At 41.3% G+C, this 24,363-nt stretch overlaps 1 pseudogene; it reads left to right on the forward strand.

Moving 5' to 3' along the window:
• Positions 1-5,750: 5,750 nt before the first annotated feature.
• LOC133071590 (conserved oligomeric Golgi complex subunit 2-like) overlaps positions 5,751-24,363 on the forward strand; it is a 43,341-nt pseudogene continuing 24,728 nt past the window's right edge.

The following is a 24,363-nucleotide window of genomic DNA, read 5'->3' on the forward strand; positions in this document are numbered from 1 at the left end:
GTGGGCCAAAGAACTAAACAGACATTTCTCCAAAGAAGACATACAGATGGCTAACAAACACATGAAAAGATGCTCAACATCACTCATTATCAGAGAAATGCAAATCAAAACCACAACGAGGTACCATTACAGGCCAGTCAGGTTGGCTGCTATCCAAAAGTCTACAAGCAATAATGCTGGAGAGGGTGTGGAGAAAAGGGAACCCTCTTACACTGTTGGCGGGAATGCAAACTAGTACAGCCGCTAGGGAGAACAGTGTGGAGATTTCTTAAAAAACTGGAAATAGAACTGCCATATGACCCAGCAATCCCACTCCTGGCCATACACACCGAGGAAACCAGATCTGAAAGAGACACGTGCACCCCAATGTTCATCACAGCACTATTTATAACAGCCAGAACATGGAAGCAACCTAGATGCCCATCAGCAGACGAATGGATAAGGAAGCTATGGTACATATACACCATGGAATATTACTCAGCCATTAAAAGGAATACATTTGAATCAGTTCTAATGAGATGGATGAAACTGGAGCCCATTATACAGAGTGAAATAAACCAGAAAGATAAAGACCATTACAGCATACTAACACATATATATGGAATTTAGAAAGATGATAATGATAACCCTATATGCAAAACAGAAAAAGAGACACAGAAGTACAGAACAGACTTTTGTACTCTGTGGGAAAAGGCGAGGGTGGGATGTTTTAAGAGAACGGCATCGAAACGTATATATTATCTACTGTGAAACAGATCACCAGCCCAGGTTGGATGCATGAGACAAGTGCTGGGGCCTGGTGCACTGGGAAGACCCAGAGGGATCGGGTAGAGAGGAAGGTGGGAGGGGGGGATCAGAATGGAGAATACATGTAAATCCGTGGCTGATTCATGTTAGTGTATGACAAAAACCACTACAATATTGTAAAGTAATTAGCCTCCAACTAATAAAAATAAATGAAAAAAAAAAAAAAAAAAAAAACTCTATGAACTTAAAAATAAAATAAAATAAAATGTTGATGTTCACTCTTGCCATCTCCAGTTTGACCACTTCCAACTTACCTTGATTCATGTACCTAACATTCCAGCTTTCTATGCAATATTATTCTTTTCACTATCAGAATTTACTTTCATTACCAGTCACATCCACGATTGGGCATTGTTTTTGCTTTGGCTCAGCCTCTTCATTCTTTCTGGAGCTATTTCTCCACCCTTCTCTAGTAGCATATTGGGCACTTACTGACCTGGGGAGTTCATCTTTCAGGGTCATATCTTTTTGCCTTTGTTTTTTTGTTTGTTTGTTGGTTGGTTTTTTTTTTTTTTTTTTTTTTTTTTTTTTTTTTTTTTTACTGTTCATGGGATTCTTAAGGCAAGAATACTGAAGGGGTTTGCCATTCCCTTCTCCAGTGAACCACATTTTGTCAGAACTCTCCACCATGACCCATCCATCATACGTGGCCCTACATGGCATGCTCATAATCTAACTGAGTTAGATAAGGTTGTGATCCAAGTGATCAGTTTGGTTCATTTTCTGTAATGTTGGTTTTCATTCTGTCTGCCCTCTGATGGATGAGGATAAGAGACTTGTAGAGGGTTCCTGATTGGAGGCATTGGCTGTCAGGGAATCTGGGCCTTGCTCTGACACGGTTAATAAATCTGTAATCTAATTTTCTATTAATGGGTGGGGCTGTGTTCCCTCCCTGTAGTTGGCTTGAAGCTGAGCTATGGTAGGGTTAATGGCAACCTCCTTCCAAATGGTTTATGCCAGGACTGTTGTATTCGGTGTCCCTGACCCCACAATAGCCATGTTGACCCATGCTTCCCCTGGGGACTCTTGGACACTCACAGGCAAGTCTGCCTCAGTCTCCTGTGAGGGTCACTGCTCCTTTCTCCTGGTTCCTAGTGCACAAGGTTTTGTTTGTGCCCTCTAAGAGTCTCTTTCACCAGTCCCATGGACGTTCTGTAATCAAATCCCACTGGCCTCCAAGGTCAAATTCCCTGAGGGTTCTCAGTCTCTTTGCTGGATCCCCACGTTGGGAAATCTGTTGTGGGCCTTAGAACTTTCATAAAAGTATGAGAACTTCTTTGGTATAATTGATCTTCAGTTTTTGGGTTGTCTACTCTGTGGCTCTATGGTGGGGCTCACACATTGTGCTTCCCCAGTCTGCTGAAGCTGCAGCCCCTGTCCCCACAGCAGGCCACTGCTGACCCATGCATCTGCAGGAGACACTCAAAACACTCAAAGGCAGTTCTGGCCCAGACCTATATCCATGTTTTAAAAATGTGACCAGTGTGTTGTTTGCACTAACTTGAATGCAAGAATCTCATTTTGAGGTGTTATCTTCCTTGGCCGCACTCTTTCTTAGGCACTGTTAAGGGTTAATGTTATCTGCAAGGTGACAACAGCCTTGGGAGGAGCAGCCTACACCTGGTGTATAAAGGCAAAGTCTGCAGGAAGAAGAGCTTCAGGGTGAAGAGTGTCAAGAGAGGTTTGCAGGATGAGTTATCAGTCTCAAGGAGAAAAAAAGAAAAGTGAATCCTCATCATTTGATCATGGTATTCAGAGCCAGAGGCAGGGACCTTGGGAAAGTGAAGAAGAGAAAAAGAAAGAAAAATGTCAAAAAAAAAAAAAAAATAGGGATGTATGGGGGCAAGAGGAGGGAGAAAGTCTGAGAAAATATGATTGGGCGTATGATCACATTGATTTGCTGTTGCTGTTTAGTCTCTAAGTCGTGTCCAACTCTTTTGCAACTCCATGGACTCTAGCCCATCAGGCTCCTCTGTTCAAGTGATTTCCAAGGTGAGAATACTGGAGTGGGTTGCCATTTCCTTCTCCAGGGGAATCTTTCCAACCCAAGGATCAAACCTGCCTCTCCTTCATTAGCAGGTGGATTCTTTATTACTGAGCCACCAGGGAAGCCCAATCACATGGACACTGGCCTCAAACACAAAAATTTGCTATTCCTAGTGAAAAATGGAATCAGCTCAGTTCAGTCACTCAGTCGTGCCTGACCCTTTGTGACCCCATGGACTGCAGCACCCCAGGCCTCCCTGTCCATCACCAACTCCTAGAGTTTATCCAAACTCATGTCCACTGAGTGAGTGATGCCATCCAACCATCTCATCCTCTGTCGTCCCCTTCCCCTCCTGCCTTCAATCTTTTCCAGCATCAGGGTCTTTTCCAATGAGTCAGTTCTTTGCATCAGGCGGCCAAAGTATTGGAGTTTCAGTTTCAGCATCAGTCCTTCCAATGAATAATCAGGACTGGTTTCCTTTAGGATGGATTGGTTTGATCATGCTGTCCAGGGGACTCTCAAGAGTCTTCTCCAACACCACAGTTCAAAAGCATCAATTTGTTGGCTCTCGACTTTCTTCATAATCTAATTGTCACATCCATACCTGACTACTGGAAAAACCATAGCTTTGACTAGATGGATGTTCGTTGGCAAAGTAATGTCTCTGCTTTTTAATATGCTGTCTTAGTTGGTCATAACTTTCCTTCCAAGGAGCAAGTGTCTTTTAATTTCATGGCTGTAATCACCATATGTAGTGATTTTGGAGCCCCCCAAAATAAAGTCTGTCACTGTTTCCATTGCTTCCCCATCTATTTGCCATGAATTCATGGGACCAGATGCCATGGTGTTAGTTTTCTGATTGTTGAGTTTTATGCCAAGTTTTTCACTCTCCTCTTTCATTTTCACCAAGAGTCTCTTTAGTTCTTCACTTTCTGCCATAAGGGTGGTGTCATCGGCATATCTGAGGTTATTGATATTTCTCCCAGCAATCTTGATTCCAGCTTGTGCTTCTTCTAGCCCAGCGTTTCTCATGATGTACTCTGCATATTAGTTAAATAACCTAGGTGACAATATACAGCCTTGACATACTCCTTTGCCGATTTGGAACTAGTCTTGTGTTCCATGTCCAGTTCTAACTGTTGCTTCCTGACCTGCATACAGATTTCTCAAGAGGCAGGCAAGGTGGTCTGGTATTCCCATCTCTTTCAAAATTTTCCAGTTTATTGTGATCCACACAGTCAAAGGCTTTGGCATAGTCAATATGCAAAAATAGAACTCTCTTGCTTTTTTGATGATCAAGAGGATGTTGGCAATTTGATCTATGGTTCCTCTGTCTTTTCTAATACCAGCTTGAATTTCTGGAAGTTCACGGTTCAGGCATTGCTGAAGCCTGGCTTGGAGAATTTTGAGCATTACTTTACTAGTGTGTGAGATGAGTGCAATTGTGTGGTAGTCTGAGCATTCTTTGCCATTGCCTTTCTTAGGGATTGGAATGAAAACTGACCTTTTCCAGTCCTGTGGCCATTGCTGAGTTTTCCAAATTTGCTGGAGTGTTGAGTGCAGCACTTTCACAGCATCATCTTTCAGGATTTGAAATAGCTCAACTGGAATCCCATCACCTCCACTAGCTTTGTTTGTAGTGATGCTTCCTAAGGCCCACTTGACTTTTCATTCCAGGATGTCTGGCTCTAGGTGAGTTATCACAGCATCATGATTATCTGGGTTGTGAAGATATTTTTTGTATAATTCTGTGTATTCTTGCCACCTCCTGTTAATATCTTCTGCATCTATTAGGTCCATATTATTTCTGTCCTTTGTTGTGCCCATCGTTGCATGAAATGTTCCCTTGGTATCTCTAATTTTCTTCAAGAGATCTTTAGTCTTTCCCATTCTGTTGTTTTCCTCTACTTCTTTGCAGTGATCACTAAGGAAGGCTTTCTTTTCTTTGAATTGATCACTGAGGAAGGAGATATGGAATAATTTCTGCCATATGAATAAACAAAGGATATCACAGTCATCAGCAATTGCAGCCACCATGGAAGGTGAGCTAGTGAGCCCTGAGGGTGTTCAGGATGGAAATAGTGCCTGCCATCTAGTAGCCATCAAACTGCAGCCATTCCCTATGGTGAGTCCTGAGGAAGCTCAGGATGTGAAAACAGGCTACTGGCCCCAGGTAGTTGAGGGGCATATCAAAGGAATAATTTCAGTAAGCCTAGTCTCTTGCCTCTTCCTTTACATAGAAAAGCACTAAATTTCTCAACTTGGGATATCTGGTTTTCTTTCAATTACAAAACATTTTTGACATTCAGACTACCTACACTTTGTTGCAAAACTTCTATATAACCTGTCCCCCACCTCCCTGCCTCCTCAGAGCAGTTCTCTCAGGGTCACTTGAGCTGCTGTCTCCCGGACTTGAAGTCCTAAAAATTCTCACCAAATAAAACATAAAACTCAACTTCTAGGTTGTGAATGGTTTTTAAGGAGATTAAAAATAAATATGTATGCACATGTATTTGTGTGCTATGTTCTGACTAGCTGGGTGATGAGGTGCTCTTTAAGAAGAGTGAAGACCAGAGTTACTCAAAGGTGCTCCCTTAAGAAGAGTGAAGACCCAAGGTTATTCCGACCTCCCACCTGGATCTGAGCCAGACCCTGGGGCAAGATCAGGGAGGAGATCCTGGAAGAATGCTGCAGATAGATTTTTCCCAGTGAAAACGGTGGCTGGAGAGGAAGCCCCAGACTCCTCTAGCCAGTGCTCTTCAGCCTCAGACCTACCGCGCTGGGAGCCAGACAGCCCAACCCAGCCGGCCTGAGCTGCAGTGCCGCCCTACGCCGCATGGAGGCAGCATGACCTACAGCGCGGTGGCAGCGGAGATCCCCATGCCCCTCTCCGCGGCGGGCGGAGGCCGTGAGGCGGAGGCCGGCAGGCGGAGCCCTCGCTGATTGGCCGCGGCGCTGCCGCTGCCAGGTTGGCCGAAGTGACGCTCTTGCCGGGGCAACTGGCTCTGGCTGCGGCTGCCCGGTCGCTACTCACACGGTCTTCCTTCTTCCCCTCGCCCGGGCCCGCGGTTGGCGCTGAGAGGTGGCGTCCAACGGGATGGAGAAAAGTAGGATGAACCTGCCCAAGGGGCCGGACACGCTGTGCTTCGACAAGGACGAGTTCATGAAGGTGCGCCCGGAGGGGCTGCGCTCCCCGAGCCGAGGCGAGTGGCCTGTCTTCCTTTCCCTCCGGGGCCTCCTCCAGCTGCTGGGCCACGCACGCCCCGGATCTGCCCCCGGTGGGACCTCGCTGCCATCGCAGTGAGTCTTTTGGCCTCAGGTGGGGCCGGGGCAGCCTGCTGTGAGAAAGCACTTCTGTGAAATGGTGCATAGTGATGAAAAGGCCTGAAGTGGTGCGCAAGTGGTTTTGAGCTAGGTGTAAAAGCTCCTGTTATTACCCGACCTGTTCCCATGCAGTGCAGTCGGAATTGCCAGATCCTGGGCAGACAGAAGTTTGTCGATCGCCGCCTTGCACCTAGAAGCTCAGTACCAGTGTATTGACTAAATCTCTGGACCCACGTCTCTACCCAGGGATTAGGTGGGTGGAAAAGGCACTCAATTGAGAGTTTTTCCTGAACGTTCGCATAAAGTTTCTGAATGGGATATTTACAAGATTAGAATTTTATTACTGATTTTGTTGCAGTACAACAAAGTAAACCATTTTGCTTCTCTAAAGTTACTCTACGTTTTATAAGGTGAACTTGAGGTTGGTCTGAAGGTAAATGTCAGCTTACATGAAGAGTTGAAATATGCTGGATATTAAAGGTTTATCCAGCACAGCCTTGAAAGTGTCCAAGATTTGAATCAGAGCTGGGAGGAACTTTACATATTCTTTTGGGGTAATGCTCTGGAACTGTACATACACCATCAAGAAATACAGGTATGCTTTATTTCTAAGGATTGGGGTTTTTGATACCACTTAGTGGCTGCTTTCAGTGTTAAAAAGTTAAATGTTTTGGCTCAGTAGACACTTAAACTTTTGAGCAACTGAATTTAAGTCTTTTTTTTTTTTAATGACTTCAAGACTTAGTATGTTTTTTGCCTTTTAGCTTCATTAGTTTATCTTTTTGATGCTTGCATTCAGTTCACAGTCTCTGGTTTTAAACAGTATTTACATCTGTTCTTTTTTATAGCTGAGTAGTATGTACCACATGGACATGAGCTTGAGCAAACTTGGGGAGATGGTGAGGGCTGGGGAAGCCGGGTGTGCTGCAGTCCATGGGGTTGCAAAGAGTCAGACATGACTTGGGGACTGAACAACACCACATCTTCTTTATCCACTCCTGTGAACTTTTAGATTGTTTCCATGTCTTGGCCATTGCAAATAGTGCTGCAATGAATACTAGGGTGCGTGTATCTTTTCAAATGATGATTTTCTTCAGATATATGCCCAGGAGTGGGGTTGCTGAATGATATGGTAGTTCTATATTTAGTTTTTAAAGGAACTTCCATATTGTTCATCAAAAAGAGTAAAATAAGGCCATTTGCAGCTACATGGATGGACGTGGAGATTATCATACTAAGTGAAGTAAGTCAGACAGAGAAAGACAAATATATCATTTACAAATGATACGTGCATGCGTGTATGCTCAGTCTTAAGCAACTCTTTGAAACCTGTCCATGGGATTCTCCAGGAAAGAATCCTGGAGTAGTTTGCCATTTCCTTATCCAGGGGATATTCTTAACCCAGGGGTGAAACTCATGTCTCCCATGTTTCTTTGCATTGGAGGATAGGTTGTTTACCACAGAGCCACCTGGGAAGCCTGAAAAGTGATAACAGATGAACTTACTTACAAAACTGACTTACAGATCTCAAAATTAAATTTATGATTCAGTTACTTAGCTGTGTCTGACTCTTTGCAACCCCATAGACTGCAGCATGCCAGGCCTCCCTATCCCATCGCCAACTCCCAAAGTTTACTCAAACTCATGTCCATTGAGTTGGTGATGCCATCCAACCATCTCATCCTTTGTTGTCCCCTTCTCCTCCCGCCTTCAATCTTTCCCAGCATCAGGGCCTTTTCCAGTGAGTTAGTTCTTTGCATCAGGTGGTCAAAGTATTGGAGTTTCAGCATCAGTCCTTCCAGTGAATATTCAGGACCAGTCTCCTTTAGGATGGACTGGTTGGATCTCCTTGCAGTCCAAGGGACTCTCAAGAGTCTTCTCCAGCACCACAGTTCAAAAGCATCAATTCTTCGGTGCTCAGCTTTATTTATGGTCCAACTCTCACATCCGTACATGACTACTGGAGAAACCATAGCCTTGACTAGCCGGACCTTTCTGGTTACTGAAGGGGAAGCATGGGGAGAGGTGATAAGTTAGGAGCCTGGGATTAACATAGACACACTACCATACATAAAACAGATCAGCAGAGGTTCACTGTGCAGCACAGGAAGCTCTGCCCAGCACTTCAGTGACCCACGTGGGAGAGGAGCCCAGGCCAGAGTGGGTCCATGCGTGCACACAGACGAGCTGCTCTGCAGCACGCCTGGGACTGGCACAGAAGTGTGTCAGCTGTAGCAAAAAAGTTAAGTGATGCAGTTTAAGAAAAAAGCGTTTACATCTGGATCTTCTCCAGTGTGGCCATGTCATTTTTATCATGTAGGCCATCTAGACCCAGGAATAATGTACTCTTGTCCTTGTACAGTGATCTCTCTGCTAAACCTCTGTGATGAAGGGCGTCATTTGAAAGGGAGTACCAAGTGAGCTTGCCGATCCAGAAACGCTTTGTTCCATCTGCTGGCTGAGAACTGTCCTGGAGCAAGGGTAGGAAGAAAGAGCATGATGAGGCGAGGTGTGCTGAAAGAAGCCAAAGCACAAGCAGAGATGAGGGGCTTTGTTCTGTTCAGGAATCTCAGAATACAGAGAGCTTAGCTTGACCAACTTTGCCTTCTTCAAGGCTTCCTTCAGGCTCAGCACCAGCATTCTTTCTGACTTGCTAGCCCCACTGTTTCTTGCTCTGAACTGATAGAAAGCCTTTGGGAAGAGAGGCTTCAGAAAGTAGAAACCTCAAAATAAGTTCTGTAGTAGACCTTGAGGAAGGGGAGAGCAAACTGGGAAGGTGGCTGAAATGGCAGCAGTTTCATATTCTTTCATGCCTCCTAAGCCTCTGAATGTGCTCTGTAATTTGTAGTGCTAATAAATGTGACCACTTCACATGTAAAAGCAAACTACATAGGACAGCCACCCTGTGTTAAATGTTGATTTTCTAAGTGAGACTTGGAGATAAAGGTTACTTGCAATTTATGTTTCCTTCAGAGAGACATTTTAAAAGTTTTGGTCATATGGCAGAAATGCTAGGTAGAGAGTTTGCCTTTGGGGTTATATTTCTTAAGTCTGTCTGATTCAATGCATATTGTAATTTGTGCCTGTGAGAAAGTTAAAGAATGTCTGATTTGCATTAGGAGAGTGGAGGTTACTCAAAAAAATCCAGTCATTGGAAACTTTGTTTCCAGTCAAAGGAAACTTTGTCACACACATGATGAGATCCTGTTAGGACAATGGTAGCAATCATTCATTTAATAAACAGGCACTCATTGATCACCTTGGAGAAGGAAATGGCAACCCACTCCAGTCTTCTTGCCTGCAGAATCCCATGGACTGAGAAGCCTGGTGGGCTACAGTCCATGGGGTTGCAGAGAGCTGGACACGACTGAGTGTCTATCACTTCACGTCACTGATCGACCACCTGCTTTGTGTCCACCAGCAGTCTAGACTGGATAGTACAAGGTAGATAAGATTTAGGCTTTTGAGTATGATCACAGAAAGACCACAGTGTGTGCTGAGAAACTGGACTTAGTCCAGAGAGGCTGGGAAGATGACCGGAATTGAGACTGGAAAAGTAGAGAGACAGCTGGGTGTGACCGCAAGTAGTTCTCGTGTACTGCACTGAGGGGGTTGCACTTGATGAGTTACAGTCAGGTGGAAAGCAGGAAATGACGTAGTCATGTCTGTTGCATTGAACCCGTGTTAGAGTAAGCTGTGCCACTGGTTACTTCAGGTTAATATAGGCTTCTGTTTCAAGGGGAAATTAGGTTGCATTTGAACTGATGAGCTAATATTTTGATTTGGGCCATTCTTGCACATGTATTTCAGTCCTAACTCAGTGTCATAGTGGTATCTCAGACTTTTAGGAAGTTGTTTAATAAATGCTTAAGAAACAACCAACTACCTTTCTGAACATAGAGAAAAAAGGCTACTTAAAATGCTTCAGTCATCCTTGTAAGATCTAATGAGAAATACAGAGCAGAGGACAGATTTGTGAAAGATGTAGGTGATCAGAAGACAAGAGTGGCAGATGGGAGTAGAGGTACCATCACTTGGGGACCTCTGTCACTTGGTAGTAGAGGTGGTGATGACATCATATCATTAGTTTTGTCAGCTTAAAAAATACAAAAATCCTTAGCGAGGGTTGATGGCCAACTAATACATGAAATAGGACATGAGATACTAGTAGTGCGGGAGGGAAGAGGCTGCTAACAAAGTTAAGTTAGACCCATTCACCTAGGTGTGCTGTTGAAATCTGTCCTTCTGTCTCAGCATATGACTTCTATTTTATAGAAAAAATAGTGCCATTAGATGGGAACTTCTTCATCTTAACTGATGACAGCTCCATTCTTGTGTATGTACCCATCCCCTTTCTCCACCTCACCTGTTTGGAAAAGAGGTTTTCCTTCCTGAGGTTGGTCCTTCCTACCCGACTCCTCCCCGTGCTTAGAGCCCAGACCCCTGGTACTCTTCCCACCCTCTGATACCTCTCTCCTCTGACCTCATTCATCCCCAGTGGCTTTCAAACACGCTCCTGCTTTGGTCTCTTCCTCTTGACCCTCCTGCCTCTAGTCATTTTCATATCACTCTCTTCCACATCCCAGCCAAACCCTTGAGTTATTTTTACTTTCTTATATGCTGATTGGCTCTTTGTATATCTTCTTTGGAGAAATGTCTATTCAGATCCTTTGCTAATTTTTTAATTGGTTTATTTGTCTTTTAAATGTTGAGTTGTAAGAGTTTTTATACTCTGGATATTAGACCCTTGTCAGATACATGATTTGCAAATTTCTCCCATTCACTGGGTTGTCTTCTCACTTTGTAAATAATGTGTTTTAACACAGTTTTTTTTTTTTTTTTTCATTCATTTTTATTAGTTGGAGGCTAATTACTTTACAATATTGTAGTGTTTTTTGCCATACATTGACATGAATCAGCCATGGATTTACATGTGTTCCCCATCCTGATCCCCCCTCCCACCTCCCTCCCCATCCCATCCCTCTGGGTCTTCCCAGTGCACCAGCCCTGAGCAGTAGTCTCATGCATCCAACCTGGGCTGGTGGTCTGTTTCACCCTTGATAGTATACTTCTTTCAATGCTGTTCTCTCAGAACATCCCACCCTCGCCTTCTCCCACAGAGTCTAAAAGTCTGTTCTGTACTTCTGTGTCTCTTTTTCTGTTTTGCATATAGGGTTATCGTTACCATCTTTCTAAATTCCATATATATGTGTTAGTATACTGTATTGGTCTTTATCTTTCCAACTTACTTCACTCTGTATAATGGGCTCCAGTTTCATCCATCTCATTAGAACTGACTCAAATGAATTCTTTTTAATGACTGAGTAATATTCCATGGTGTATATGTACCATAGCTTCCTTATCCATTCATCTGCTGATGGGCATCTAGGTTGCTTCCATGTCCTGGCTATTATAAACAGTGCTGCGATGAACATTGGGGTGCATGTGTCTCTTTCAGATCTGGTTTCCTCAGTTTGTATGCCCAGGAGTGGGATTGCTGGGTCATATGGCAGTTCTATTTCCAGTTTTTTAAGGAATCTCCACACTGTTCTCCCTAGCGGCTGTACTAGTTTGCATTCCCACCAACAGTGTAAGAGGGTCCCCTTTTCTCCACACCCTCTCCAGCATTATTGCTTGTAGACTTTTGGATAGTAGCCATCCTGACTGGCGTGTAATGGTACCTCGTTGTGGTTTTGATTTGCATTTCTCTGATAATGAGTGATGTTGAGCATCTTTTCATGTGTTTGTTAGCCATCTGTATGTCTTCTTTGGAGAAATGTCTGTTTAGTTCTTTGGCCCATTTTTTGATTGGGTCATTTATTTTTCTGGAATTGAGCTGCAGGAGTTGCATGATCCTCTACATAGAAAACCCTAAAAACCTTGAATAGCCAAAGTAATCTTGAGAAAGAAGAAGGAAACTGCAGGAATCAACCTGCCTGACTCAGGCTCTACTACAAAGCCACAGTCATCAAAACAGTATGGTACTGGCACAAAGACAGAAATATAGATCAATGGAACAGAATAGAAAGCCCAGAGATAAATCCACGTACCTATGGATACCTTATCTTCGACAAAGGAGGCAAGGATATACAATGGAAAAAAGACAACCTCTTTAACAAGTGGTGCTAGGAAAACTGGTCAACCACTTGTAAAAGAATGAAACTAGAACACCTTCTAACACCATACACAAAAATAAACTCAAAAGTGGATTAAAGATCTAAATGTAAGACCAGAAACTATAAAACTCCTAGAGGAGAACATAGGCAAAACACTCTCCAACATAAATCACAGCAGGATCCTCTATGACCCACCTCCCAGAATATTGGAAATAAAAGCAAAAATAAACAAATGGGACCTAAATAAATTTAAAAGCTTTTGCACAACAAAGGAAACTATAAGCAAGGTGAAAAGACAGCCTTCAGAATGAGAGAAAATAATAGCAAACAAAGCAACAGGCAAAGGATTAATTTCAAAAATATACAAGCAGCTCCTGCAGCTTAATTCCAGAAAAATAAATGACCCAATCAGAAAATGGGCCAAAGAACTAAACAGACATTTCTCCAAAGAAGACATACAGATGGCTAACAAACACATGAAAAGATGCTCAACACAGAAGTTTTAATTTTGATTGAGTTCAGTTTATCTATTATCTTGATGCTTTTTGTGTCAATGACTGCCTAATTCAAGGACACAGAGATTTTCACCTGTTTTCTTCTTAAGAGTTTGATTGTTTTAGCTCTTCTATTTGTCTTTTAATCTATCTTGAGTTAAATTTTTGTGTATAGTGTGAGGTTGGTATCTAAATTCATTCTCTTCCATGTGAATATTTTCTAGATAATAATCTCAATTTCTGGATGTTTAGTAAATCTACCATGTAAAGTGAACCTCTATGGGAAATGAAATGTGGCAGTTATTACATGCCACTGTGAGTCTGAAGTCGTTTGCTGTCAGAGCAAAAGCTGCCTGATCCGATATTCACAGGTGTTCTCATTTTTTCTTGTTTGGGGCAATATTTGTTTATCCAAGAACAAATATATAAATGGCAAACTGAGCACTAATATTGCCTAATAGCATTTGTTAGAGCTCAAGTTATATGATTTAGAATGCCATCATGAAGTTCAGCTCTGAGCTTCATCCACTTGAAGTTCATACCTTCAAAATAACCAGCCGAGTGCTCTGCATAGAGTTGTACGGCTGGTCAGTACCAAGGCCAAGATGTCAGGCTGAGTCCTGCCCCCACATTCTTTCTGTGATTGTTGTGTAACTGTGAGTCTAAGGTGTTGTCTTAGGTAGTCTCAAGAAGTAAAAGAAATAGATGGTTTTTCACTAGGTGGCTGTGAAATTATAGTTTGGTAAGAAATCTCTTATTTGACACTATTATAGCAGGTGTTTGGGTGATTAATTAAGAAAGTCAGTTTTTATAAGTACTCTTACGGAATGGTGCATGTTGTCCTTAACATATGTGTACATTTGTTCTACATTGATGTGGCTCAAAACTCTTTTCTCTGAAAATCTGTCTGTGAATTCAATTTTTTGTTGTTGTTGTTGTACTTGAAGTTGAATGAGAACCCCAAGGTATTTGCAGAGAATCTGGTATAGAATCCTTCAAGATTTGTATGATCCTCCTTCCCACAGCACTACCTGGTTCATGGTCATCTCATACATTTAATATAATTCAGCAACAATTGTCTTATCAGTTTCTCACTATCAGGTCTTTGCACAGCATCTGCCTTAGTTTTCATGAAAACAGTTATCATGTCTTTCTGAAGCTGAAGAGGAAACGTTAAAATTTTACATCACCTCCTGCTCGTTCTGCCTGTGTAACTCAGCTTGCTCCTTGCAAAGTCTGGATCGGGTAGGTCACGCAGTCTCAGAAAGTGGGGATTTAAGATACGAAGAACTGGAGCTTATCTCACCACCCTTGTTCTGCTCTTTGCAATTCCCCAGCCCCTGTAAACCTGCTTAATCATGCCTTTCTGTATAAAGGTCAGGCATTCCCCTCCCCATCTTGACTGCTGTTCCCGTGCACATGAAACTGCTTCGTTTAAACCAGCCTATTAGCAGCTAGTGTTGCCTGCTATAGTCTGTCTGTGAAAACTCTGTAACCCCTCTGTTTGGGGCTCAGAGCTTAGAGTGTTAACTGCTCTGGGCCCACTGGCATAGTAAACGTGAGTTCTCCAACTCTCCGAGTGTGGTGCTTGGTTTCTCAAGTACTGGTTTCTACAACAGTACAGTGGCTAAGAATCTGCTTGCCAATTCAGGGGACACAGATTTGATCCCTGGTCTGGGCAGATTCAACATGCCACAGAGCAGCTAAGCCTCTGGGCCACAGCTACTCTGCCTGTGCTCTAGAGTCCGTAGCCCACAACAAGAGAAACCACCACATTGAGAAGTCTGCAAACCGCAACACAGAGGAGCCCCTGCTTGCCACAACTAGAGAAAGCCTGCATGCAGCACTGAAGATGCAGCACAAGCAAGAATAATAAATCAAAATATTTTTTAAAAAGAAAGAAATCTTGCCATTTGTGGCAATGTGGATGGACCTTGAGGGCATTTAATGCACATGACATAAGTTAGAGAAAGATGATCACGATCTCGCTTTTATGTGAAATCTAAAAAACAAAACAAAAATTAACTCAAAGGTACTGAGAACAGATTGGTGGTTGCCAGAGCAGGGGGTGGGGAATGGACGAAATGGGTGAAGGGGTCAAATGGTACAGACTTCTAGTTAATCAGTTAAATAAGTCATGGGGATGTGATGTATAGCATGGTGACCTATAGTTAATAATACTGTACTGTATATTTGAAAGTTTAAGAGAGTAAATCTTAAAATTTGCCATAGCAAGAAAAGGAAATTTGTAACTGTGTGATGGATGTTACCTCATCCATCCTCACAGTGAAAATATTTGGGAAAAAATTCCAGAAAGTTTCAAAACACAAAATTTGAATTTGCTGCGACAAATAGTTGGCAACTCTTTACAAAGTATTTCCAATGATCTATATAACATTTACATTTTATTAGGTGTTATGTAATCTAGAGATGACTTAAAGTGTATGTAAATACTGTGCCATTTTATTTTAGAGACTAGGACATACCTAGATTTTGGTGTCTTTGGGGGTCCTGAAAACAGGCCCCCATGGATGCTGAGGGATGGCTTTATTTATAGGTTGAATTTGTCACAGTGAATATTTGTTACTTTTAAAACTTAAGGGAAAAGGAACTATTTCTGTTCTGAGAAGAGCCTATTTAATGTGTGTAGTTAAAAACAAATGAAATCCCTTTTGGGACTTAGGCAGCAGGAGAGAATGCACTTGGTCAGGGGCCTCCCTCTTGGCACCTTGACAATGTGTGAGCACCTTTCTGTCCTGTGTGTTTTAAAGTGCTTTATCCTCACAGCAGTTAACCTTTCAAATGAATAGAATGGCGTTTCTCTGTTGTTCTCTCTCCTTTTATTTGTATACATAAAATGTGATATTGTTGCAATAATTCTTCTTTTCTGGTTTTATTTTCAGGAAGACTTTGATGTCAATCAAGTTGTGTCTGACTGTCCAGCTGGAAGCGAGTCCAGCTGGAAGCACTTAGAGATGACCTGGAGCTCTACTATAAGCTGCTTAAAACAGCCATGGCTGAGCTCATCAACAAGGACTACGCAGACTTTGTCAACCTGTCAACAAACCTGGTTAAACTTGAAATCCACAGTTCCTACCTGTCAGTGTATTTACACATGTACTGCACAGTTTTTTTTCTCACTCATGTTTATTCTTAACAGCTCTGAGTCTTTTTAGAAACCTTTTAGTTATTTTTTTCCCCCAGAAACTTGAAGGGATTGCTAATCTTGATTAATAAAGGAATGAAACTTTCTTGATACACACGTTTTGTGTTTAGTTTGATTATTTTTTGAATGACTTATTAAGAAGTGGTGAAAAGTAAGGGTAGCAATACCAAGAGTGTTTTTGTTAGTTGCTAATTGATTCCCATGAAATCTCACCAGTTTAGACTAATTTCCGAGAGCAGATATCAACTCTTCCTAAGGAAATGTTTCATTTACTTTCAGGAGCATGTGCTAGCCAGAGATAGGTTGAGAAAACATTGACCAATATTGATTATTAAGAAGCCTATTTTTATACATTTTATAAAAATGTAGGAATTGTTTATAAGAAGCATATCAATTACTGGGAAAAGTTGTTTAGAAATACTTGAGTTTTCATACTTTGTGAAAGTATTGTTCATATTTTGTTTTTAAGTCTGTCAAAAGAGGTATGGAAAATAGCCATCTCTATGGGAGTTTCAAGAAGCATTGAGAATAATGAGCCATATTTGCTTTTGGGAAATACACCACTAAGATAAACGTTCCAGTAGAGTTAGAAACCCTGAAGATTTTATTTCCATCCTATTTAATTTGGATTTTTATGAAGGGTTGTAATAATGCTTAGGAGAGATGTAGTCCATCAGACTTTTATATCAGCTGGTTGAATATCATAAACAACAGAGATAGCTATTTTTCCTGTTAGTTTTTTAAGTCATTTAAAATTTCACCCAAAGGCAAATTGTGCATAGGAATTTTTGATTTATTATGACTTTCCTTATTTTCATAGTTCTTATATATCAACAGGTTTTTCACATTCAGTGAACAATATTTATGGCCAAATAACATTTTTGTTACGTAGTTTAGCAGCATATAACTGTACAGAAAGAATAACCTACGTCTAATACTGCTTTGATCATTAAGCACAGGCTTCACTGCTAATCCTGGCCCTGATGTGTCTGTGCCAACATGATTTGCCTTTAGGTCGGTATGGACAAGGACCTTAGTCAGCTTTCTGCACCTTTGGGACAGTTATGAGAAGAGGTTCTGGTACATCCCCAAATAACTGTCAACAATCTACCATAAAGCATATTACACTTGTTTGCCTTCTCCAATTATTCATTTATTAATCTGTTAGATTGTTGTGATTGGTGTTTTTTAATGTTCCATGATTATAGTATAATACTTTCAAAATGTAAATGATTTGCATGTGATATTACAAGCTAAGAAACATGCTTGGTTTGAAGACGGCAAATTCTCAAGAGTAGACACTTTTAAATGTCGGGGAGGAGGAGAAGGGTATTTCAAAATTTAAATTTGTTAATACCACCTCACCCATGTATAAGTGGTCTCCAGCTTAGAACTGGCTTACTTATATTTTAAAATTTGTCATTTTACAAGTATTTTTCCAGACAATATTTTATATGTAGTTAGATTCATGGACCAGTTTATACCAGCCATTTAATCCCTGATGTAGCTGAAGGGTAATATAAATGTCATGTAATACCTAGTTTCTCTGAGAACATCTCTCCCTAGGGAATGGAACTGTCTGCCCCTAAGCCATGAGAACAGGGACTTCATCCTGGTGAACAGTGGAGAGGGAGTTTTGGTATCACCTCCAACAGAAAACTGCCACGCTGTCCTCCCCTCACCCTCTGGTCTGTGCTAGGCACCTCGCCCTCCATCCTCCCTTCGTTGTGAAGCACTGCACCGTCATTTCTGCGTGTGTCAGCACTGGACCATGCCAGATCACGTGGCCTTATGCTTCTTGCCTCAAGACAGTACCTGGCACATGCAGGGCTCTCAGTAGATAATGTAGTAAAGAGGTTCTGCTTGGATAAAGCTGTAGGAAATGCAGGACAATGGGAACGTCAGGGCTGAGAAGTCCTGAGGACGGTAGGCGAGAAAAAATTCATAAAATGAGTTTAGTTGTGAGCTGTGCCTTGAACTAGCAGATTGTTTGAAAGTTCGTGTCTTGTTTGAATTTTACAAAGCTTATTAAAGTGCCTTTTGTTGGAATGGAAGAGAAAGAAGTTTTTGGTCTGCTGCTGGATTCCACACCAGCCTCTGCGTAGCCTTCCTGCCTCCTTTTCAGGACTCCTCTTCCTTCTCCCAACCTGTAGCCGTGACATTTCCCGAACCCCGTCCTTTTTTAACCTTCCACTCTTGTCTCTGAACTCTCTCCACTCTGCCCACCTGTGCTTGAACTTCCTCGACTGCCCTCATGCCTTCAGGCTCTTGTCCTACACTGCCAGCTGCCAGCACCACCTACCGTCCCTTACTCTGCGGCTGTCTTTATCACCACCCTTTTCCTCATCAACCAAGATCTCACCTGCCTTTTTAATCTCAACTCAAGAAGCTTCTCCGAGATTCTAAGATCATTGAGGGATAAGACTGTTTCTATCTAATTCATCATTGTATCCTCATTGGCTGACAGTTAGTAGACATTTCATGTTTATTGAATGAATTAATTCACTTTTCTATAAAATTTTTGTGATTTGTCTGGTGGTGGCGGTTTAGTCACGAAGTCATGTCTGACTCTCGCGACCCCATGGACTGTAGCCTGCCAGGCTTCTCTGTCCATGGGATTCTCCAGGCAAGAGTACTGGAGTGAGTTGCCATGTCTACTTTATTCTAATCATTTATTTTACCTTTGTTTTGGCCCGATTCTCCATATTTGTTTAATTTATTAGCTTCTGGACATGTTTCTCCACCTATGAGCTGCCTTTTCCTGGCCATTCTGTTCCTTACTCTTTGATCCTTAGAACAACATGGCATCATGAAGTATCAGTGCTTAAGGATTGTTTAGTTCCTGATAGAATCTAGTCTAAAATTCTCCTAAATCTCTCCCACCCCCGTTTATTTCTACTTCTCTCCAAAATGAAGGCTGCCGGGCACCCGGGTGCACCCTGCAACCCTGAGTGCGCCCTGTCAGTCGCACCTTTCCACCCTCTGTCTTCCAGTGACTGCTCTCCTCCACCGTCGGCCTCCACGGGCTCTCCAAGTCAGACTCGAGTTCCATCCCCTGCGCCAGATTTTCCTAGTGTTTGATTCAGATGGTTCTTTCTGTACTCTGACCATGTATGACGGTGATTGTATATGTATTGGGTTGGCCAGCAAGTTCCACTGGTTTTTAAGTAAAAATAAAAGACAGTTTTCATTTTCAACAAGAACTTTATTGAACAGTGTATTCACAGTTTTGTTCCACTACCTTCTGCCATTTTTTTCAGCCAGCTTCATAATTCCATCTTCCCAAAACTTTTTATATTTTTGAGCAAAGAACTGTTGCAGGTGTCTTTTATGGTCTTCAGGGAATTGAAATTTTTCCATTAAGAGAATTTTGTAAAGACCAAAATAAGTGAAAATCTGAAGGTGCAATGTCTGGTGACTGTGGTGGATGAATCAGAACTTCCTAGCCAAGCTGTAACAGTTTTTGCCTGGTCATCAAAGAAATGTGGTCTTGAGTTATTCTGATGCAAGATTATGCGTTTTCTCTTGACCAATTCCAGATGCTTTTCGTCTAGTGCTGCCTTCAGTTTGTCTAATTGGGAGCAAGTACTTGTTAGAATTAGTCATTTGGTTTTCCAGAAGGAGCTTATTATAGAGAATCCCCTTCCAATCCCACCGTATACACAGCATCACTTGTGGATGAAGAGCAGCCTTACGTGTTATTGTGGTGCTTGCCCCACAAGCTCTTCCATTCCACTTAATTGTACAATATCCACAGAGGATGGGATGGTTGGATGGCATCATTGACTCAATGGACATGAGTTTGAGCAAACTCTGGGAGATAGTGAAGGACAGGGAAGCCTGGCGTGCTGCAGTCCACGGGGACAACTGAGCAACTGAACAACAACAGCAATCCACTTTTCTCTCTCCTGTCACGATTTGCTTTAAAAATTAAACATTTTTGTCATGTTTAAGTAGAGAATTCCCTGTGGAAATATGGTTAAGAAGGTTCTTTTTTCGCTTCACTTATGTGGAACACAAACATCAAAACGATTCACATAACCAAGCTGGTGCAAATGGTGTTCAACAGTCGATCTGGATATTTTGAGTATGTTGGCCATCTCCTACATGGTATAGCATTCATGTTCTCAGTTAAGGTCTTGATTTGAATGCTGTCAACTTCAACTGCTCTTTTCAACCGTGGCCAAATCTATCCAGTGAAAAGTCTCCAGCACAGAACTTTGCAAGCCATTTTGACACTTCAGTCAAGTAGAGCACCTTCTCCATACACTGCACAAATATCACTTGGCATTTCAGTTGTATTTTTACCTTACTTGAAATAATAAAGCATAATATGCAGAACATGTTCCTTTTTTCTCCTTTAATATTAAAATGACTACACAAAAATTCAGTAGTCTTGATTTTTCTTTTTTTAATGCACACTGATATGACAGCTGTCACAATACAGTCTTACAAAATTATTTCTAATGAAATTAAAGACAGCCAAGCACTACTAGAGCCATCTTATGGTAAAAAAGTTATGGTAAAAAAGTTTTTGCCAACCCAATATTATTTTTTCTTTTGGCCGTTAATCCTCTGTGATCTTGGCTTTATATGGTATTTTGCCCTCGAATCATGAATACCCTCAACAGTAGTTGTATTTGATATTATGTATTTTTGTCAATGTCTACATAATACTGGCCCAAAGATAATTAAGTTACGTGGAATTTCATGTATAAGTTTCATAATGGCACGAAACAATTTCTGCAATACGTTTTCTTTATTCTTTTACAGAGTTTTCGGTCATCTGTCAGTGAAGGAATTCGGGCAGTAGATGAACGAATGTCTAAATAAGAGGACATTAGGGGAAAAAAGGTATCCTTGAGTGTCATACTGTTAAACACGGGCTTATTGGTAGCACCTTGGAGCTAACGACACTTTCCTGGATGTGGTGTGATGTACTTACTCCTCTTGGTACCTCTGCAGAGAGGAGTGCGGGATCTTCCTTTCTCTTTAAGCAGCAGCATTCAGCCAGGCTCCTGAGGGGTTCAGCCAGAGCTAGAACCCAGGTCTTCTCACTCCTTGGCTGATTAAAGTCCTATTAATAAGGGTGTGGTAAAGTTAACTAATGGAGGGAAAAGACAAAGAATATTGCATATTGTTCTTGTGCTTTATTAATGATAACATTAAAAATTTTAAATGTAGATTTCTTATGCTACATGCCAGCTAAAAGCTTCATGTCTTCTCAACTTCTCACCATATGAAACTTTTTTTGTCCTCCCAAAACTGTTTCTGTGCTTATAATGTCATGTTAACTATTTGAAATAAAGCAGAATTTTAGAGGTACCCAAATGGACACAAAATTAACATTCCTTAATTTTTCCAGAATAAGACACAGTAATAACTGGTATCCGTGAAGCATTTCACAGTTTAACAAGCATAAAACTAATTTCTCAGTACCCTTGTAAAGAAGAGATTCAAATTTTAGTGATTCGGGAGCAAGTAGGCCTCTAAGGCCAGCTCTTCCAGTGTTCTGCTGCAGGTGGAAAAACTAGTGTGTTGCTCTCTCGTTCTGCCACATTTACTTCTTTTGTTTCCACTTCTTAACTGTACCTCTGCATGCACTACTTTTAATTTTTAGCAGTCTCATGTTTTGATTTTATTTTCTGACTTTAATGTATATAATATTACATTATCATATATTATTACATATCCATTATTGTATATATTGTAGTAATGTAATATATAATACATATGATATATATGTCCATTATTATTGGATATAAGGGGACTAGAATTTGAGACGATTATCAGCTTCTGTCCAGAGATTTCAAGAATGCAGTGCCTTTCTGGGAAAGGCTGTCAGCCTTGTGAGAGCAGGGACTCTGCCTGTTCTGTTCACTCCTGTCCTCCCTGCCTGGATCAGTGTCCGGTGCACAGTGGGTGCTCAGTAACTACCCACATATTTTATTTTGTCTTTTTTTAGAGTGATTTTTACTGGAGTCCAGTTGCTTTACAGCGCTTTAGTCTCTGCTGTACAGCAGAGTGGACCCGTCACACACACACACGTCCCCTCGTGTTTAGGTTTCTGTCCCATTCAGGTCATCCCAGAGCACTGGATAGAATTCCCGGTGCTATACTACTGTATAGTTCTGGGAACTGTTTGTTTCATGAGCGCTTTATGTCTTTCTGTGCTTTTAAGGGTGGGTTTTTTTATAATGCTCAACTTCTTTGATAAGGTTGTATAATAATGTCTTTAATGAACTGATGCTTAAGCATATAATTGTGTCATATACATGTCAATAGGATAAAGATGATCAGAAGCTACAGTTATAACATGAAAAAGGGTCATAAGAAAATAAATGTAATACCTACAGAGAGGTTCATTTAAGATAGGGAAAGAAAGGAATAAAAGTGTGGGAAATGAGAAAACAAAATTCTAGTTTTCTCTTTTTTTAACTATAAACTTGCAGTAGAATATTGAAAATGTGCTTCTTCTTGACACCTAAAATTAAGATTTGCATTCTTGGGAATTCAGTTTTATGTCGAAGTATTCAAAATATAGAATGCCGTACATACTCTTATTTTGACTTTTTTGCTTTGTATTTCCCTGTATTTAGAATGGGAAAATAAGATGATTGAGATGAAATATTGTGATAACTTTGTTCTTTGCTTAATTATTATTTTATAGATATGTGTGTTGTGGCTTATACAGGTTATTAGACCAGTTGAGAAAATTGAAAAAAGCTTAAATTCTCAACATTCTAAAGAAACATCTGCACTAGAAGCAAGCAGGTTAGTATTTTCTTTACTAAATATTACATAAATTAATACTTCACATCTAGCCTAATTTTTTTTTTATAAGTTAAAATTCATTTCTGAAAAAGAAGAAACGCCAAGTCTGTGGCTCAGTGTTTTTGAGTGTAGCTTGTGGAAAGTGGAGGGTGTGAGATGGTAAAGTTTATAATACATCCTTATAAAGCCATTATGGTTGTGGGCCACAGTTCCAATACATCACTTCATGGGGAATCAGAGGAGTGTGCTTTTATTGGAAGAATTTTAATCTTTGGGATTGCCTTATAGAAGCACTGGCAAAATTTTGTTGATCTTCAAGATATGAAATAGCTTTCATCTTTCCTAAATTCATTTAGACCAGAGTAATGGCCAGAGTATTGCCACTTATGTATCTTACCCTAGCATTACATCATTAAGAGACAGGATAGGCACATTTAGTTAACGTTTGTCAACAAGAAAAAAAAAAAAAGAAACTTGTGAAATTAGAAAAAGATGACCATTTTCTTTGTTACATACTGCAGCTGTCTTCTTATCTTTCTAGTCTGAATTTTAAATCAGCCAGGTAGGTGAGTGACTCAGAAAATGAGCAGCTCATACCAGCACCATGGGAAGCACCGTGGTGCCGTGGACAGATTCGTGCTGTATATTCCACTCTGCAGCCTGAGCCATGGAACTCAACTCCTGGTGTCATTGGCAGTGGAAGGCTAACGGGAACTCCTCTGGCAGGGTTGTCTGACACTGAGGTGCCGTCAGCCCATACCTGGCATGTAGTAGGCCCTCAGTTCAGTTGAGTTGCTCAGTCACGTTCGACTGTTTGTGACCCCATTTGATGGGTCATCCCTTCTGGCCCATCCAGGGGGGGCTGTTTGTCTCAAACCGTTCCGAGTCTCTTGCCCTCAGCTGCCTTGGCAGCTCCTCCCAGCTTATCCTCACTCAACATCCACCATACCTGCCTTCCTGTTTTCTTTCCGTTTTTGTCCATTCCTCCTCTTCCTTTGATAGAAATGCATCACAATGTCTTTTTCTATAATACTGTTCCTTTGTGATATTCCATCTTTAATGTAATAGATATTATGCTGTTTCTTGCTCAGAATCACCTTCGAGGACTTTTTAAAAATTCAGATCAGCAACTCTGAGTTGTAGAGGAGGGAAAACCAGGGCAATGTAAATAACCAGGTAGAGCTAGAGAGAGGGAAGGGAAGTTAACAATGAAGAAGGCCCTGAATGAGATAGGCTGGGGGCGGAGATGTAAATACCCACACTGGCCTGGGCCAGCTCTTGCTTCTTGGCTGGACCCTGTGGTCGGGGCCTGGCAGTGTCAGGGGCTTATGCTTAACTTTTCTAGTTTTCCGCTGTCCTAGAACATGCTGTAAAAGCTCATGGCACAAAGGATGCTATAGCTTCTACCTTATAACAAGGGGGCTATGGAAAAGCACAATGAAAGCATCAGGATTGCTGATCATGTGATATATTCTTGGAAATTAAAAACCTTTAGGAATTAACTCTTTTTAATCGTCTCCACTAGCCTGTTTTTGACTGGACAAATGTTAGAGAGAATTGCCACATAATTTACTCAGTTACAGTTTCATGCTGTTCAAAGCAAAGGCTTGCCTCTTTTGGACAAAATAAGACCAGTAACTGTTGTTTTAGATTTTTCACACTTTAGTATTTAGGAATTTGCTAAATAATTTTGAT

This window comes from Dama dama, chromosome 17, assembly GCF_033118175.1.
Source record: "Dama dama isolate Ldn47 chromosome 17, ASM3311817v1, whole genome shotgun sequence".
NCBI classification, from domain to species: domain Eukaryota; kingdom Metazoa; phylum Chordata; class Mammalia; order Artiodactyla; family Cervidae; genus Dama; species Dama dama.